This window comes from Meleagris gallopavo, chromosome Z, assembly GCF_000146605.3.
Source record: "Meleagris gallopavo isolate NT-WF06-2002-E0010 breed Aviagen turkey brand Nicholas breeding stock chromosome Z, Turkey_5.1, whole genome shotgun sequence".
Lineage (NCBI taxonomy): Eukaryota > Metazoa > Chordata > Aves > Galliformes > Phasianidae > Meleagris > Meleagris gallopavo.
The window spans coordinates 12,777,967-12,789,049 of NC_015041.2; positions in this window are offsets into that span (position 1 = coordinate 12,777,967).

The window sequence follows — 11,083 nt, forward strand, 5'->3', positions numbered from 1 at the left end:
TAAAAAAAATAATATCCCCAAAACCAAAAATGGTACTTCTTGGGTCTTTTCAGTTAGGTGAAGCAAGCATTAACTGACAAAGAAATTTTTGTTTCTTGAGGGCTTTTCCCATCTGCTCTTAATGACCCTTTTGACAGCCTTGTAGAGAATTCTGACTGAGTGGGACATTAAAGAGCAAGACTGCATGAACTTTTCATGCATTACACTTTTCAAGTACTGTTCAAGTACCTCATAGACGGCAAAACCGATATGCCTGCTGGCATTCCTCTGCAAAAAAAAAAAAAAGAAAAAAAAAGGAAAACTCTTTAAATATATATAAAGGATCATCTTTGGATAGAATCTCCCTAGCAACAAGTTGCAAGCAGAATACTTTCTGGTAAAAGACCTTCGAATAATGTGTGTGTGGGGGGGGAAGTTAAGTAATGAAACCACTGTTGTTAATCTGGTAGTTGATTACTGAAGATGTACTGCACTGACTGGAAGGTAAGACACAAAACTTTAGAAGTTTCAGTTTAAAAAGTACAGTCAACACATGTTTTTCCTGCAGAGTTAGTATACATGACTTCTGAGTCTGAATCAAAATGTGAACTCTTAACTTCTCTCAATAGCATGGGTATTTTTTTTCCTTTCTGTAAAGGGCTCTTGGGATTGATGTCTTAAAATAGGCTAAACAAACTTACGTTTTTTAACTGATTATAGAGATCTTTCATTTATGTACCAACCAATAAAAAATCCCAAATACCAAACATTGCAAGTGTTTTCTGTCTGCTCCAACCAAAAACTTTCAGTTTTATTTACTGAAGGTACTGAATGATGGTAGTTATGTTTTGTGCTCTGAACTCAATGGTTCATCTGAGCAGGAAGCGTACAACATGGGCATTTGTAGAAGCGATATCTGTATTTTGGATTGATAGCATTTGCAGTGAAAATTACTAGAATCCCTGACAACTGACAAAAAATCAGCTTGCCCTGTCTGGATCTTATGGTCAGAATTATATCTGTTTTGCTAACTCCGTTTTAAGCAGGAATGAGGACGTTAGTCCAGTCATGAGAGTGATGTGATCGCAGCCTTATTTTCACATGCAATGTGGCATCATGAGATTCATATTCCTATGCCAAATCCTTAGGCTGGAGCCCAGGAATATCTCTTTTCCTCTGCCCTGTCAAGATCCATCTCAGAAAGAGGAAAAAAACTGTTAAATCTTGAAAATTACTAAATGGCTTATGGTCTAGTTTCCATTTACAGTTTGATACAATCTGAATGGCAAACACTGTATATTGATGATAAGTGATCTCTTCTAATGGTGCTGTAGAGGATGCCTGTGATTTTTAACCTGAACACCCTGCCTGCAGTTATAAGGTCAGTCCGTCTTTACAAATTTTGTCTTTGTGTTTATTTATCCATTTCCAGCTAGTCATTGATTTTATAATGGCAGCGCAATGGGAGTAAGTGCCTGCCACTACCATGTGCTTATTGTTTTCCTGAAGCCTAACCAAGTGAAAAGAAAGCAATCTAGCAAAATTACAGTCCTCCCTTCTCAGATGATACATTGACTGTCCCTTGTCTTTTGGAGCTAGTTGCACTTTTGGCCTTCAGCAAAAACATGGAAGACTTTCTTTGGATTTAAAAGTATGTCAACTCCCTCTTGAGACCAAGTACTTTTGGAAAGGGTTCTTTCTCCCTTTAACAAGAAGGTGCAAACAATAACAGGAAAAATTATCCAACATCTTTAGTGATACCTTGGACTTCAATTGCCTGAATTGCTAACTACTTCCTCTGCGACCCTCAGTGAGAAACTTGGGCTAGAATCTAACTTATATTTAGATGTTCTAGTTTCTGCTGTTATCAAGGGTCTCACCACAGGCACTGGGGAGAGATAAACATGTCTAGAAGGTGAAACCTTTTAAAACTTACCCTCCAGAATCTTCAGTTCACCATCCACAAACTGCACTTTGCTGTATCAGAAATATATTCTGAGGTTAAATGCATTGAAGAATGTAAGGCATTTGCACTTTGACACTACAGCTGTGCCAGTTTTGAAGACAGACCACATGGAGACTTCGCAATAAAAATGGTCAGAAAATTTACTGTGTCAGGGTAACTGTGTGATAGAAAATGGAGTCTGGCTTGGCCTTTGCTTCTAACAATTCCTTAAGCATTTGTGATGACTGAAGATATGGAAGATATGATGATGAAGATATGGCTGGAAGAACTCCAATTAGAGAAGAACTGAGGTCATATTTCTTCTTAGAAATGAATTCATTCTTCTTTTAGAGTACTGCTCAAAACTAAAAAGAAAGCAAATAGAGGCGCCAGCTGATCTTAAGCGCTAATGAGGGGTTACAACAATGAACAATGAATGTGCTGAGTAGGAAGTAAGCATTACTGTAGAGTGAACAACAGCTCTTCCCTAGGAAGACAAGCACATTCCAGCATAACAACCTGACAGCAAAGTGTACTCTTAATCTGGAGGGAATGTCGTCATTGAAGATTGCCTAAGAAATAAGTACTCAAAGCTCACAGGCTGACTTCATCAAAGCATGTCACCCATTAACCCCACTCCCACCCCCACGTGCTTTGTACATCATGATATCTTTGCCCTATCGATATAAGGGATTTCTGTATATTTGTTAGTGACAAGTGATCTTACACCAAAACTATAATTAGAAAGCCATTTTATGTCTCATTTTCACACTTGTATAGTCTTTTTTATGGATTGTGGTATTTGTTTCTGATTCTTCTTTTTTTTTTTTTTTTTTCTTCAAGTTGATGATAGGATTTCTACTATAGATTCCTGTATTAATTTCCATTGCTCATTCTGCTTCAGGTCCTGAATCTTGATCCAGGGTTTCTCCTCCCTATGGAGGCTTCAGAGATCAATTTTACCATGGAGGAGGGAAACTTATTCTGTAATAGCAATGGGGCTCTAATAGCAGTGTCTTACAGTGAAACCCCATAATTCTCCTAGAGTTCAGATGCTGAGAAACTATAACTGGCCACAGAGAAATGCTGTTAGTAGCCATGTGGGGCATGAATCATAGAATCACCAATGTTGGAAAAGACCTACAAGATCATCTGCCTATCACCAATAGTTCTCACTAAACCATGTCCCTCAACAGAATGTCTAACCGTTCCTTGACCATCGTCAATGTCAGTGACTCCACCACAAACCTCTCTGATCACCCATCTGTTGGGCAAGGAAGAAGAATGAGTTGAATCACTGAAACTGATAGATCCAAATCCAAAGATTACATATGTTAACATTAAAGAGAACTTTTCTGAGGCTTTCTGCTTTGCCAGAGCAAATCGTTGTATTCTTTGCCATTCCCTCACAGTAACTACCAGAAATGCTGTATATCCATTACATGCAATACCTTCTGGTAGGGAAAAATAGGGAGATAATCAACAAATGGCTATCAGGAGAGAAAAAGTCCTAATTTATATGACCTTCAGTTGTCTTGGTCACAAGACAGAGTCTGGCAGAGATGCCCTCATGCTATTCCCAGTCTCTGCTCTGAACATAATCAGAGGTCATGCCATGAACTCTGCTGAATTTGGAGCTGTGCTGGTATTTGTTATTCCAGCAAACAGTATACTTGCCAGGTCGATGAATTAAGTAGCTCTGGGATAAAGTTGCAACAGATGAGGCTCATTAGCTTATTATGAAATAAACATAATGTTATGGGATAGCACATTATTAGAAAAGGACCAACATTCCTTTTGTCCCTGCAAGAAGAATTCTCAGATAATGACATAATTTTACCAAGTCTTCCTACTCCCTGCTTCCAAAACTTATAGGTGTATAATTGCTTTGAAGTTCTTGTTGTTTAACAAATTATGAGAGCTTGGTTTGCTTAGACCTAGATGTCAGGTCAACTTCTATCGCTTACGAAATAAAGTAGAAAAAAGAACAAGCATTTCATTTCTATTCTTCTGAGCCACATTTCATTTTCAATCCAGACTTCTTGAGTTCTGTCTTTGAAACAAAAGAGATATGCTTCATCCTTCTTAAGGATGTAGATTTTCTTTGGAAAAAGATAAAAGCTCTACATTAATAGAGGGAAGTATGCTATTCTGCTCTCTTTGGCTGCCTACAAATGGCTGTGACATTGCTAAATAAATAGCCAATATTTGCACAAATAAGAAAAACACCTCTCTGAAAAGTTCAAGGCATTAAGAAATGTGTTGGGAATTTGGAGGAAACATCTTTTTTCAGTAATAAAGAAGCATGGGAGGTAGTTTAGGGATGGAGAGAAAGAAAGATGGACACTTTAAAAGAGTTAAAAATCAATAAGAATTACATCAGCATAGCAAACTTTCAAGCCTAATGACTAGAGGGACTTCCAAAACAGCCACAGATACCTATTAGCTGGAAGGTAGTAGAAGAGTAAGCATGAACTGAATTAGCAAGATTCGGGGACAGAAGAAACAGAAGGCTTGCCTAAAGACATGGGGAAAAAATATAAGGATTGCACCACATTTGTACTTTGGAGTGTAGTGATACAACACTTAGAATATAAAGAACGAGTGCACACATTTGAATGCTGCTGAGGGTCTAGGAAATACATAGGGAGGATAAGTGGTCGTCATTATTGAGAGGCAAATTAACTCTCTTCTCTAAGCAACACGAAGATGATCAAGGTTATTATAGCAGGGGAAAGGACTAAGTGATTCAGTGCATCTGCTCTACTGCTATCACTAAAAAACAAATCATTCTCATCTGTTCTAATCAAATGTAATTAGGTAAAAAATGAGCAAGTGAGTATACTTCAAGGCTTAGGCTGCCAGCATTGGATTTTGATTTAGACTTGGTTCTGCAGTTTTATCAGCTTCACATGCCTTGAAAGAGGCCATTTCAGTTTGTGACCCAGGACACTCTGCAGCTGTTTATCATTCCCTTTTTAGCAAAAACACGAGGTCTATGAATAAAATAGCAAGAGGAAACAAGAGTGAAACTGTAAATAATAATACTCATTAGCCTATTTTGCTATTAATCAAAGCACTGTTTAACAGCAATCTTTATTTATTTTGTGTTTCACTTAATGACAAATGTTTCCACTAAGATCAGCTTTCATTTGTGTAATAACAACCATAGTCATGACTCTGAGGGAAAAAGGATTATGATGACTATCATCCAATGGGAACAGATAGGGATTAAAGTCAACTGTATGCAATATGGCAGTACATATATAAACCTAGCTCTTCTGATGATCAAATCGACTGGGGAGACTTGACCATTATTAAGTGAACAAAACTAGCTCAAAAACTTTTTTCTTTTTGCCCTAGACCCAAAGCCATGTGATTTCATTGTTTGTCACAGCTCTTTCTCCTACTTTGATTTTCAGACACTGGGTACGGTATTAGAGCTGATGCTTGGAACAGAACCCAGACTGTAGAAATGGAAAATGTTGCCAAGCCGAAAGTCTTGTAAATATTTAAATCATTAATTAAGTGTTAATTAAGCGTGCAGTGTTACACCTTCATGTAGTGGCCTTTCTCCAATAGGGGAAAAATGACAATTCACTCAGCCCTGAAATGTTTGATGTGAAATTCATAGGCTCTGTGGATCTTCAGCAGAATTGAGCTGAATAGCTGAGAGACTCCCAGAAAGGTGGGCGCTTTGACTGCAGCAGGCTCATCAGACAGACCACAAGAGGAGCTCACACTCTGCAACTGGGATTTCAGATTTCATGATTCCAGGGCAGCCAGATCCAATATATGGGAGCAAAGCAACAACATTTCCTCCCCTGCTCACTGAATATTTAGGCTTGGGATCTTGGCAGCAAAACTAAGCTGACAACAGATGTTCACATAGGCAGTTTTTGAATAAAATTCTTGAAATTTAAAGAATTCTAAAACAAATTCAGAATGTTTGTATTTTGGTCTAAAGCAAAACAAAGAAAACAAAAAGGAGTAAAAAGCAAGCAAACATACAAACAAAAAATCTACCAATACAAAACAAGAAAAAAAAACCCACCACAAGTATTTCCAGTGAACTGAAATTCTCCCTTTTGGCCAGCTCAGAAATAGGATTAATAGGAAAACAAAGTCCAAAGCCAAAGTAGGGGAGTCTCCTACTACAATCAGCTATTGTAACAGCCTCTTCCCTCAGAGGGAACGAAGAAGTTTGATAAAAGCAAAGTGAAAGATGAGAACAAGGACAATAATGTAAGTATTAAGAAATCTAAGGAATTAATAAATTTGTTAGGAAGATGGTGAGTAATTTTGGTTAAAGACGATGTTGTCACACAAAGAAGTGGATTTTTGCAGGCCATGAATAACTTTAAATTGAAATGAGGAGAATATGCCTAAGCATTAGGGCAGCTTAATTCTAATGACCTAAATCTCAACTCTGTGTTGCTTAAGATGGAGTGTGAGAATTTTCAATTTGTTGAGATGACACAGTAGCTGGAAATAAGTGGACCAGCCCCTGCTTCTTAACTGCATCCAACCCACTCTTCCCATGTAACCAAGCAGCTGGGAGTCAATGGTGTCTCATGCCACCCAGCTATCGGAGTGTATCTAGGTTATACACCTCACTTGATGGGTTTCACTTTCAAGCAGTCATTCAAAATTTTCCTTCCATCTCTGGTTTTGCTGTCCCTGTAAGCTTCATTAAAATTGGTACATCTGGGGAAAAATAAATATAAGTCAAAACACATGGGTAGATTTACAACCACAACAATATTTTGCTGGACTACTGAAATACGTACATACTAAAAAACAGTGACCTTACTGAAGAAATTCTTGTCCTGCCTGCCCCAACCATCCTACCCAGCTGTATGTTTCTCTGGCTTTCTTTACAACAAATACAAGAAGAAGTAGTCTGTTTGTATTTGGAAGTCTGGAAGTCCTGGTCCTTTCGGCTATGAAATATTGCTCATTTGATAAGTTTCCAAAATTGCAAACTTCCCCTACAGTTCCCTGCCTTTGCAAAAGTTAATGGCTTCTTTCATATTTTAAATTAAGCTTCAAGAAGCCAAGAGAAATGCTCTAGGAGCACTTCTGTACTGATGCTTTAGCCAGGCATGGATTGCTGTGGGAGGCAAAGCAGTGAGAAACAAAACTTTAACCCTGAGCCCCTGGCATGTGATGGAGATTGCGGCCTCTTCCCCACGTTGGGACTATATCTGCTGGGGGGATGACAGCCGAAAAACGCTTCCAGGTACTAAAAGGAAAAGATTTAATTTATGAAAATAGGAAACAGCAGTTCTGTGACAGTTTCTTAGAAAGGGAAGTGCATGTAATCATGCCACGCAGTGAGAGTATAATACAGCACACATGAAGTCATGAGTGTGATCACTGAGTTGGAAGTAGGTGTTCTTACTTAGCGTGTAAACAAGTAGCACACGTCCCTTAGCATTACAGGGCCCCGCTCTTGGCTAAGCCACATGCCTTATGGGATTATTTCTGGGCACCTATTTCTGGATGTGCCTTGTGTCAGAAGTTTCGCTGGCTGGATATCTGAGCATTTGTTTACAAGTGTCAGGATTGATGCAGTGTTATCAAGTGCAGTTAAAGGGAACTGGGAGGGACACATCTGCTGATGCTTCACTGTGGCTAGAACTGTTTTAAATAATAATAATAATAATAATAACAACAACAATAGTAACAATCACACTAGGTAAATGTCACTGCCATTGTGCTGAAGACATTTAAATTGTTTTGCAAATGAATTCAGAGCTAGAATCTGAAGTGCTTTTTCTCAAGTCAATAATGATAAATAAAAGTACAATTTGAGAACATCATCACCACAGAGAACGGAAATGCAGCTGGCAAAGAATTATAATTATGACTTGCTTTCCCTGTTTGGTTTTTATTCTTTCTGCATATTTGGTCAAGAACATACAAACTGGAGAAAGAACAGGAAAAAAAAACGCTCCACTATCAGATTAAATTTTAAATACATATTACTCTGTATCTGCTCCTCTATATTACTTGACATGTATGAGATCATTTCAACTGCATAAGGCATTATTTGAAAATATTTTATTAAAAAAAATAATAATGCATGGGGGTAGGAGGATTTTTGACAAGCCAAGTAAAAGTACAAGGAAATGGAGGAAATGACAAGAGAAATAGGAAAACCTAAACCATAACCACAAAAATGACCTTGTTGGCAAAACATAGAGTTATTAGCACAGTAATTTACATAATAGGGCTTTTTACTATTAAAGGGTATGGTTTTGTACTGGTGCTGAATTCCAAGGGAAAGAGGAAGTCAGGCTCAATGAAAGTCTCTGGGTAACGGTGAAGAACAAAAGGACAGAAGCACTATAACTGTTGGACCAAACCACTTGAACTGTCGTCTGCTGTGGAAGCTGATTTTATCAACAGTATGACAAACCATCAGAGCTGAAGAGTCTGTCTGTCTGGTTTTGACTGGGACAGAGTTTACTTTTACTTACTTCCTAGTAGCTGGTATGGAACCATGTCTTGGATTTAGGATGAGAACACAGTTGATCTCACCATGATGTATTGTGGCTGAGCAGTGCATACACAGAGCCAAGGACATTTCAGCCTCTCACGCTATCCAGCCAGAGACAGGCTGGGGTTGTAAAAGGAGCTGGCAGCATACAGTACTGGGACAGCTAACATGAACTGCCCAAAGAGATGTCCCATATGACATGGCATCACGCTGAACAGTAAAGCTGGGTGAGCTGGCTGAGGGTTCCATTGCTCAGAGACTGGCTACACATTGGTCAACAGCAGTTGAGGAGTTGCATCACTTGTTTCATTTATTCTAATTATACTCTGCCTTTTCTGACCTATTAAGCTGTCTATCTCAGCACACAGTTTTTATTTTTTCTCTCTCCTTTCTTCTTCTTTCCTCTGTCCATTTGGGTTGGGTGAGGAGGGAGTGAGCACTGGTTGTGCTGAGTTGCCTGCTAAGTTAAACTATGACTGTTAGAAAAGGAAAACACTGGGACAGAGATTGATTAGCAAGCTCTAAATGGAAAAGCAATGGTAACCACTTCTGGTGCAGGAGAAAATACAGGCAAGAGGAGAAGCTCTTCTAGACGTTGTTCTAATCAATGAACTGTAATTGTTTTAAGAATATGATGATGAAAGACAGCTTCGAGACTACAACTATGAAATTACAGAGTTCATGGTCCTAAGAAAGACAACATGGAAAACACGAAAATCATGGACTTGAAGCAGGCAAACTTCCATCAGCTCAAGTCAGTGAGAAAGTGAAAGGAAAACGTAAGTAGGTTGCGATGACAAAAACCACAAGGTATTTCCATCAAAAAAAAAAACAAGAGAGATTAATCTGCGTAAGCAAGAAGTTTATAATTGGTTCAAGTTCACAAAGCTCCACAAAGCTCCAAAAAGTAGCAATCAGATCAAATTCTAAAGCAAATAACAGTACATGTAAAAAAAAAATCAGAAAAATAGAGCACAATACCAGTATATGAGGGCTGCTCTGAAAGCAATGCCTCTGATTTTAATGTTGGACCATAATGTCAGAGGCACATTTTGGTCATATGGCTGTAAAAGCTGAACTTTACCAACATCCCATTGGGGCTGTCTGGTAGAATGGCACCTGACATGGGAGTAGGAATAAAGTAAAGATGTGCCACTGAATTCCTCCATGCAGTAAAAGCGGTACCCATTGGCATTCATTGAGACTCACTGAATTTTGATGAAGACCCAACAGTGGATGTGAGCACAGTGAGGCAGTGGGTAGTGGGTTTCACAGTGGTGACAATGTGAAAGACAAGTCATGTTCTGAACAGCCATGTACAGCTGTCACACCATGAAACGAAAAGCATCTCAATCAGCTCATCTGTGTGAATCAGCGGATTATGATCAGGGAACTGTGCCTAGAGCAGAATATCAGTCTTGATGTGCTGGAAGTGATGGTGGCAACACTGGAATGTCACAAAGTTTGTGCCAGGTGGATCCCACAGATGCTCGCACAGAAACAGAAAGAACACTGTGTGCAAGTTTGTCAGGACCTACTGAAATAACAGAAGGCTCAAAGTGACAATTTCTCGGATCCCATCATTTCTGGTGACAAGATGTGGTGTCACCACAATGAGACAATGTCTAAACAGCAGTCCATGGAGTGGAGTGATGTGAGTTCCTCATCAAAGAAAAGTTCAAGGCACAGCTTCCAGCTGGTTAAGAGATGTAGATTGTCTTTTGGAATAGGAATGAGATGATACTGGATTTCCTGGAACATGGACAAGCTATCAACTATGATGACTACATCATAACACTGACTAAGCTGAAGGCTCAAACTTTCAGAGTCACACCAGAGAAGAATATAACCTTCTCCTTACAACATGATAACACCAGGCTTCATACAGTTTGAAGACTGTGGAGAACATTGCCTGTCTTGGCTTGACTGAACTACCACTGCCACCGTATAGTCCAAATTTGGTGCCTTCTGATTTTGAGCCTATGAGGTGGGCAACATTTTCCTAGCAATTATACCAGTGTAGCAACTGCAAAACAATGGGTCACATCTACTGGTGCAAATTTTTACAAGTGTGGTGTGCAATTTCTAGTTAATCACTGGAGCAAATGCATAGCTAGTGGTGACTGTGTTGAAAAATAGCGGAGAATTTACTTTATGCAATAGTGCTACTGTGCTCTTTGTATGTGTTGTATCCATGGAAATAAATAAGAGGCAATACTTTCAGAGCAACCTACATGCAAGTACAAAAGACTTCCAAAGAGAATGCCTGCTAATAAAAAGGAATAGCAAGGAAAACATTGGTTGCTTTTCCTGTCTGTCTAGGGGAAGAGGAGAAGGTGATGACATATAAATTGATTTTCCAATGAAGATCAGAGTATTTAAAACCTTCTTTGGATGCCAGCTACATGCACATGACTAGCATAACAGCATTCATTACAAAGGGTTTAGAACTCAACCAGGGGAAAAAGAGGATAGGAAAGTGTTACAAAGTTGTCTTCATAGGCTGTGACATGGGACATTTTAACAATTAGATTAAGTAGTCAGATTAGCTATTACTTGAGAATTCATGACAGATGGAGAAAGTATAGAAGATCAGGAAAGAACAAAAGGACAAAAATAGGTGCTTCCTCTTTGTCCTCTCCCTGCCTTCCTTC